This window comes from Rhea americana, unplaced genomic scaffold (assembly GCF_003343005.1).
Source record: "Rhea americana isolate MKP2758 unplaced genomic scaffold, rheAme1 scaffold_63, whole genome shotgun sequence".
Lineage (NCBI taxonomy): Eukaryota > Metazoa > Chordata > Aves > Rheiformes > Rheidae > Rhea > Rhea americana.
In genome coordinates, this window is record NW_028186790.1 from 3570858 (window position 1) to 3579960 (window position 9103).

The following is a 9103-nucleotide window of genomic DNA, read 5'->3' on the forward strand; positions in this document are numbered from 1 at the left end:
ACTCTTCAGAGCTAAGAGGAAAGTAAGTTAATAACAAATGCAACAGCTGAACAGTGGTATACTCCTTGTGATAGTCTCATCGAAACAAATTCATTCCTGCCGTAACTCCACTGACATTAGCAGAGTTACCAGCTGAGAGRAATTTGCCACATTTTTGTAAAGCACTTCAGAGTCTGATGGCATAATTCTCAAAAGACTAGGAAATCAKCTCTGCTAATGATAAGTCTTTATTYTTATTTTTTCACACACAAAGGTGAATTTGGCAGCAGAGACCGAAGAATGGAACTTGCTTCAGAAAAACTCATGAAAAATTGTCCACTTTCAAAATGGCTGCATGTCCCACTGCTCGTAGAAGGTCTGATGCCACAAGGTGGGCTAAGAAGTGATTTTTCAAAAATGGAAATGGCCATTGCTTGGATGCTGCTTGAACACTGGAGGTATGAAAGCAAATGATGAATTTATGGATCAGAATGTATAACTAAAACAGGTCAAAAAAATTTCAGCAGCCTTTTATTTGTTAGAAAATGCTAATTTCCTGAAACTGAGTATATTCAAAGAAAAGGTGCTAGTTTTAATTTCTCTGAAAAAGGCTTCCAGTTTCTCCATTATTCCCATTTCTCCATTTTTGTCACTTAAATTCACCTTCTGGATTCTAACTTTGAGATAAATACAGTAATTTTTAAGTTATCAAGACTAAACCATCTGAAATGAAACTGAAGGTTACTTTACATTTTAGGTTTTTAGCTTGTAAAAATTGTGATTTTTTTTTACTTTTTTGATTCTGATTCAGGAATGGAGAAAAAATAAATTCACAGTGCTTAAATAAGATCATGAAACTGCTTCATACATAGCTTTTTTGACAAGATAGCATTCAAACTTATATCTTATTTCTGTCTATTATTAGCAACCACAGCTTTTTTGGCTGATTTTCTAACTGCAGCTCGTATCATGTGAGTGTCTGTGGTTGCAACATGCAGACTGCCTTCTCAAACAATTGTAAAGGTCAATAGCATTTGGAATACTGCTTAGTGCATGTTTTGTTCATTTGATTTATTTTTTATTAATTAGGCTATTTGATCTGTAGCTGTAAAAAGTATTTTGAAGAAACAATGTACCTGCTGCATAGCTAAATAATGCTTTAGACCAGCAGAAAGATCTCATTTGTGGCCTCAGAGGGCTGAACAGTAGTTCTCTTAAGCAGAACGGTTGAATATAGGCTATATATTTCATATACTGCAGGCCTGGAGCAAATATTTTCAGACACTATCCAATAAATCATGTTTTCTTCAACAGCAAATAATAGAACTGTACAGTACATTATATCTGCAGCAGCAACAAACAATTCATCATCTCTGACCTTTCTATAATGACAACAATCTGAGGAATACAGACTAATTTAAATTTTTATATAATGTTTAAAATTTAAGGACTAAATCTCCCATATACTAGATCCCATTACATTGCTCTGGTAATAAAAGGCCTCCTTAAAGTGAGCATGAATGCAATTTTCTTTTCTTTTTCTTTTTCTGTTTCTTTTTTTCTTTAAGCTCTTGCAAATTGACAGAGGACTAGGACATAAATGCAGCTCATTTGGACACATCCAAGATAATTTTTAAATGATCAAATATAAGTAGCAACTACAGTCCAGCCTGGGAGCCTGAGGACCTTAGGCTTGTAATCTGCAGTTGCTGTTTCAGTCATATATTGGCAGTATACACTAATCCTCAGACTGCTATTTGACTCCTTCCATCTACTTACGCATGATCTATATGTCACCTTCCTTATGCTTGGGAGCTGAGGTTATCTTCCACCTGACACTCTGACCTGCAAAGTATATTAAACTGTTATATACCTAAAAATTTCTTGCAGTACGAGAATCCATTTCCTAGTTTTATTATGTTGCTCAGCCACTAGTCTATTTACTGTTTGTACAAAAATATAATAAAAAAAGAATCTGAAACTTCAAATGTGGAGTCTATAAATGATTTAAATATATAAAATGGTAAGTCTTATTCTTCCACCCACACCGTCCCCAAAATTCAAGAAACCAGAGGTATCAATCAAGTGAAAGTAGTCATTCCCGGTGCACATTGCCTCTGGCCCTTCTAAAAGCTTGTGTTTAAAATGGACATTACCATGTTCTCTGAAGCTGTCCAGATTTTGGCTATTTTGTGCTTGAAGATCTAGCTATTTCCAGAGAAATTCCACAGAAATCCCTTTGCCAGCAACTGACCTCATCTCTTCAAATTTGTTTTAAGCTGAGCTGATTCCTGGCAGCRTAGCAGCACGATCTGGAGAAGGACAGCTGGCTTGTTCCAGGTAATTAAAGAGTGTACATGACAACACAAATGTCTCATATCTGATGTGGAAACTGCTGGATAGCCCGTAGAAGTCCAGGAGCGTTGGTTTTATCAGGAGGGAGTTTCACCATTGACTAAATATGGCCCATTCACCAGTAAAGTAAAATATCATTGGCGTTGTTTGCAACAATCCAGTTTTGTACACATTGTAATCCTAATAAAGCTGGAAAAGGTGAGGGATGATATCCCAGGATTTCCAGGAGTAAATGCATRTTCAGGATAAGCTGTCATGGGGCTAGAAACATTAAAGTTGCTTCAGGTCCTTAAGTATTACCCATGCATGTATTCGATATTGCAGTGAAAAAGTAATGACCGCTCTGTCCCGCAGTGTAACACCAGTCAACACCACATCTCACCCTGCACTTTAATTCACCACGTGAAAGAGCCACAAAGGTGCAAGTGAGCAGTGTCTCCTGCTCCGTGCGGATGTGAGGCTGTTTGGTGCTTTAGATAAGTTTAAGCTCAGCTGAGATGATTCCTACCCTTAAAACACGGAAAGAAATACTTCTGGCAGCCTGAATAAATTAGTATTTTTCATACGTCTTTTTAAGTTATCACCTCCGGATATTTTATGGATGCTCTCCACAGATGGTGATGCACATGGCATTCTCTCAATTAGCTCAAATTCTTTCAAATAYGCTACACAAATAATACCCCAAATGTGTCAGATGCCTGTACTTGTTTCTCTAATGAAAGCTCCACTGCCCCTGCCCCTCATTATTGTGTCTGTCCTTGTGCTGTACGTTAGCTGCTTTGTCTGCTATAGCAATAACCCCACACAGTGAGGCCAAGTATTTAATTGTCTTTATTGTTGCAAGAAAACGAAGATCAAAATGACAGTTATTCRGAGAGTTTCTTTGCCACACAGAACATTTAAATAAAAGAGAAAAAAGTCATCCTTGATTATTGTATCTGTAAAATTATTTGGAATGTATACTGCATAATTGAGACTGATTATGAGCTTAAATTTTTTGGCTTTGCTTTTGGAGAATACTGTCTCCTGTGGACATGAGGTTACTGAAAGTGTACACTAGTGCGAGAACAAAACAAAACAGATGGTGAATTAATAATGGAAGTATTAGGAAAAGGGTACTCTTCCAGATTTCAATGTATTCATTAATACATTTTAGACAATTTAATTGCTTCCTGAAACACTAATTGAAAGAGTTTCATTTGCAAAAACCTAGTCCTGGTAATATAAACTAGGCACAGTGCCACAAAGATCTTGAATGCTGTAATAAGGAAATGAAGAGAAGGATTTTGTTGTTGTATTTATTTTAATGTATGTATATTTCTTTTAATGAAATCTTTATGAAGACATACAATGCAAGAGAAAAAGAAAGACTTACAAAGGAACCCACTTTTCAGAAGTACCRGGTGTTTAGAAAATGTAGACAGTATTTTGGCTTTTGAAAAGTCAACCTATGTCAAGGGATTGTGAGTTGCATTTAAGAGCATATGGGTATAAAACTGTATAATTTTATCAACACTACACAGTCCTATACTGGGCATTTCTATCAGYCTGTCTAAGTAATGGATACTTTTAAAATATTTTCCTCTGAAGGTGTGTGAAACTAATTCAGTGTCTCCTCTAAATATGGACTAGCAAGCAAACTTTGCTTGATTTTGAACCCACTTAAATTTTGATTTAACTTTACTGTGATCCTGCTGTCTTTAYAGGAGACTGAAGGTGAAGAATAGCCAAGGAGGTGGAAGAAAACACACTAAGTAAAATGCACTGAAAAAAGAGCCACAATGTGTCACAGAGTGTATATGAAGAAAAAGACCAATAAACATTCAGAGAAACTGGAAAGAAAAGATCAGAGAGAGCTTTTCTTAAAGAGAAAAACAATTCAAACAGCAAACACACAATTTCTAGAGTAACTACTTGTCAAAGCCTTCCAGGGATGAGCAAAGTCCAAAGTGACGCAGAAGATGRTACAATTCAGATTCTCTTAGGGGATTTGTGCATAAACAGGTAAAATTACCACTCATACACAAAATTTCATGTTTAGGCTCTATTTTAATTCCCTGATGGGTGTTCTACTAGTAATACTTAACCTGTGTAGTTTAAAGGAAGCTCACAAGATCCTGACAAGCTCCTGCCAAGCTTCAATCCTACCTGTGGCTGCAGGATAAGCTCAGGGCATGGTTAGATGCCTACACAGGTGGTACCTGAGCTGGACTGAGCTGCTRTGAGTAGCTTCATGCCACCCTGCCTGGGGACTACTGTTCCCTTAGACCTGATTGCGTCCAACCTGATTATGTTAAAATGATAGAAAATAGCTATCATTGTTAATGTTAGAATTGTAGTGTTGCTGGATTTTTTTTTCTTTGCTTTCATCATTTTGGTGAGGGAGTAGTGACACATGGAGATTTTTTTAGCAGATCTGATGGGTGATAATCTTTGCTAAGGAAGTAGAGGAGTGATGAGAACAAGACAGGGATACTTTTCTCTGATCCTGGCTCATCTGTAGCCAAAGAGCYGCATCTCAGTGTAGTCTCATGCTTTGGTAGATGCAGCCCACTCATTGATTCTGTATCAGTACAACTACATCGGTTAGCAGTGTGATTTTTTCTAATTATGTAGTTATATGGGAACWACTCCCTTTATGGATGTCATTATATCAGTGCAAAAGTGCCTCATGCTAAAACAGATGGCAGAGCTCTATGAACATGCCACAAGGTAAGAGAGGGCCTGAATTTACAGAGCACTCACTGCTGCGAGGTAACCGTCCTCTTTTCTCTCAGACATAATGAGATATTTGTTGAAACCTTAAAAAAAGTTTCTTATTCAAGTAAACAGCTTCTGACATGCTATATAGTCATACACATATGATTATAGAATAATCAGATTAATATATGCCCTATAGAGATTCTGTACATCAAAAWTTTTTTCTCTTAGAATGAAACTCAAAATGAAAATATAAAATGWTTTATGAAAGAAAATATTTCAAAAAATGTTTCTGCAATAGCAAATAATAAAATGATRCACATTTCTGAGGAAATAAAACATCTTTGTCACCCTAAATTGAGTGTCCCTGCTCTGCTGGATGAGTTGTAGCTTATGGAGTGGAAGACTCCTTTCTCCTCTTCAGTCTCTTAGAAACCAAAGAGTAGATCTCTCTATGCATTTGCACATAAAATAGGTATAGATAGTCCAGCCTAGACCTGAAAGAGAATGAGAACGTGACACATCCAAATTACAGTACTCACAAAGGCCCCCTAGTAGCTCATATAGAAACTGCTTGATATGATACCTGTCCAGAATTGAGATGTTCATACATCTCAACAAAGACACTCCCCACYCAAATCTGAATTTTTATTGACTTATAAAAATAAAGTATATTTTAATCAAAATTGGCATTTCCCTCCCTTCAAAAAAAATGTAGAGAGTATTTTTTTTCCTATTAAAAATACATGAACAGGAAATCGATGAACAATTTTATGAGATATAGCCTGAGGCCATTTTGAATCACAAAATCACAGTACGGCTGAGGTTGGAAGGGACCTCTGGAGATCATCTAATCCAACTGCTCTGCTGAAGCAGGGTCACTTAGAACATGTTGAACAGGATCGTGTCCACGCRGGTTTTGAATATCTCCAGAGAAGGAGCCTCCACAACCTCTCKGGGCAACCTGTGCCAGTGCTCGATCACCCTCACAGTAAAGAAGTTTTTCCTTACGTTYGGGTGGAACTTCCTGTGTTTCAGTCTATGCCCACTAAAATACCTATGAAGCTCATAAAATATTAAGTGTACAAATCCAGCTCCAATTTTTTTCATTCAGAAAGAAGCATCTTCCAAATTTGTTTTCAGAGATCAGYGTTATCATACATAAGTAAGTAAAAGTAGGTAGGCTGGGTCAGCAAAACTTTCATCGCACTTTAATTTTCACAGTAGGCAGTAAATTTTTGCAGATTTATTGGCAACTCTAATATTCAATATCAGATTTGGTATCTATAGAAGCCAAGGGTTTATCTACCTCATCCAGAAGAAATTATTAGACTAATACAAAACACAGACGTGTGCCCTCTAGAGCACTAATAGCATCTTGTTTTATGAATCATTACTGTCCTTTTCAAATTACTGAGGAAGAAATGGTACCCTGCTTGATGAACTCACATTTTAAAATTATAGTAAAGAAATRTAAGACTGCAACTATAAACATTCCTTTTTCCTAAGTTTCTTGGGGATATTTGCTTGAGTTACATTTGCAATAAAGTCAGAAGATCTGTTCCATAGCAAAGATTTGTTCATGCTATCCTGAACCTGTCTCCCAATATGCTTACAAAATTATCTAAACTTTTTTTTTTCTTTTTTTTGGACAGAATATTGCAGTGTTGGGAATCTGGACTGTTGCCAGTGGCCACATTTCATCTCAATAATCCAAATCCCAATTAAGTGCTTCTCTTGGCTACCTAATTTGTAGACATGATCCCTGGAGTCTGACTGAATGCCAAGCCTGATGTTTATGTGAAATACCTTAAACCAGACGTATAAATAAAGTGTTTTGTGTCCTATCTCATAAACTAAGCAAATGAAATCTGTTTGCTCATTACAGCTGAAATAACATGTAGCTGTCACTGGCTGGTTGTTAGATAAATGATAAGAGATGAGAAGACCTCAGAGGATGGCGACAGAAACGTGGAAGTTGTGTTCTACTTTGCCTGACATTGTTTTAGATAACAAAGGAGTAAAAGAATGGATGATTAAGAACAAAAAGTTGTCTGCATACAGGATGCCTCCACCTAGTAGAGGATACTGCAAATATTTCTGCAATAATACTGAGGAATAGAAGGTGTATTTTCTAAAAATAATCATTATATAAGAAAACCTAAGTGCACTCCGATGTGAGTAGAAGAAAATAGTAAAGAAAATGGAAGAAATGGAAATGTTGTTGTATAATCACACTGAACATGCAAAGAGAGAGAGATGATATATTTAGCATTTCCTAGCACAGCTAGGCTGACCTATATAAGTCCTGATCACTGCTATTGACCTTCAGATATTTAAAATAGGTCAGTAAGTGTTTTAGTAGTTAGGAAAACTTTCAAGAAATGCCAGACTTGAAAGTACAATGGAAAATATTCAACTTTTAAATTGCAGGAAGTATTGTAACTAACAACACATGCATCTTCAAATACATTCGTAATATAACTAAAGATGAATGAGGAGATAGGGTCAGTGAGAACATCCCAGGTGACAGCACTAGTCTCAAGGAAGTCCTTTCTTTGGGACAGTCTTTGGGTTGCTTGGTCTGTGAAGCTACCTCTCCTGTGTGAAGCCTTATGCTGTTATCCATATCTTTGCTTTCGTAAGGATTGCTGTATTACTGTAACATACTCTGTTTGACTATTTCAGAGCTTTCTAGTGGTGCAGAAAATGTTTCCCTCTGGGCTGRCACCTGTAAGCTTGGAATTCATCTCCTGTCTCCCATAGGCTGAATTAGCCTTCTCTGAATTTCTACCTGTAGTTCACATTTGCCTAGTCTCTGATATTGTGCTGTTTTAATTTAGATGCTACTCTACAGACTTATATATGGAATGTAGTGAATTAAGAAAAATAAAATAAAATAAAATAAAATAATGAAGGATGAGTTGAGCACAAACAGCTTGCTTAGCATTCTCTCTGTGCTTATTTGTCTGTCTCTAAGGATGATACTGAGTTGCTGCCCTGAAAAAGAGATTATATTTTCTATTTTCAATAAGATGAGAAGTTAGATTGGCTCAAATTAAAATTAAGTAAAAAAAAGTAGAAATTATGAGGAAACAAAGGCCTCTGGCAGACCTTTGTTTAACAGTTAATCAAAAGTTTCTTCATTTTCATTCTCAGTTGAGGATTTGTCATTATAATTAATAAATGGGAAATCACTGAGTGACATATATTATTGTTGCTTAGCCTTTTGAAGTGTTAATTGATCAAACTGGCTATTCATAGTTTTCTCTGTAGCAAACATAGTTGTCAAGAAATAGAAAGTTTTGATAACAGTTTTGGTAATTTTTAAATGAAAATACTTTTATTCTAGAAAGAAAGAGAAAAATATCCACAGAGTTAATAACTTGAAAGACACAGACTTCATTTTGAAAGAAAGGGCAGCTGAAAATGAGAAAAAGCTTAACTCAGAAAACACTGGCTGGATTTAATAGCATTTTAAATATAGCTGTAACTTTGTGGATAAAAAATATACTAGAAAACGGAAAAAAAAACATATAATCTGTGACAAGAGTCCAACAACGAGATATCTCAGATAATTCAGGGTTTTGTCAAATATCTTCAGAAAAATTTTTCTTGGGAATATGAAACAGATTAAATTTCAGTCTAGAGCTGATAGTCTTGTTTGGCTGATATCTCATAAGTAGTTCTTTCTCATTTGTGGGAACTCATTTGTGGATACCTCATTTTAATTTAGATAGAGCAAAATGATACAGTTGAAAATTGTCGTATGCTGAGATGTAGGCACCAATATACGCAGGCAGGCTTAAGCAACTGCGGTGTAGGAAACCTCTGCTGYTGCTTAGCTGAGAGCAGCTGTAGAGCTGGGTGGTGCAAGTGGCAGCCAAGAACTGGGCATGGGACTTTTCAACCGCAGYTCCCCGAAGAATCACAGGTCATGATGTTTGACCCTGAGCTGACTCAGGACAAACATCTAACCAAAAACTGAAATAATTTACATTGAACATTTTGTTTTGCTGAGGAATTCTGAGTTTYACTTTTTCATCCTCACTGGTCAACATGAATAGAA

The 9103-nt window shown here is 36.3% G+C and overlaps 1 long non-coding RNA gene across 1 annotated transcript; it reads left to right on the plus strand.

The window, feature by feature from the left end:
* The first annotated feature begins 253 nt into the window (after nucleotides 1–253).
* Nucleotides 254–4095, plus strand: LOC146586995 (uncharacterized). The gene is made up of 3 exons (XR_014897738.1): nucleotides 254–437; nucleotides 2259–2319; nucleotides 4041–4095. It is a non-coding gene; the product is annotated as an uncharacterized LOC146586995 (long non-coding RNA).
* Nucleotides 4096–9103: the final 5008 nt, after the last annotated feature.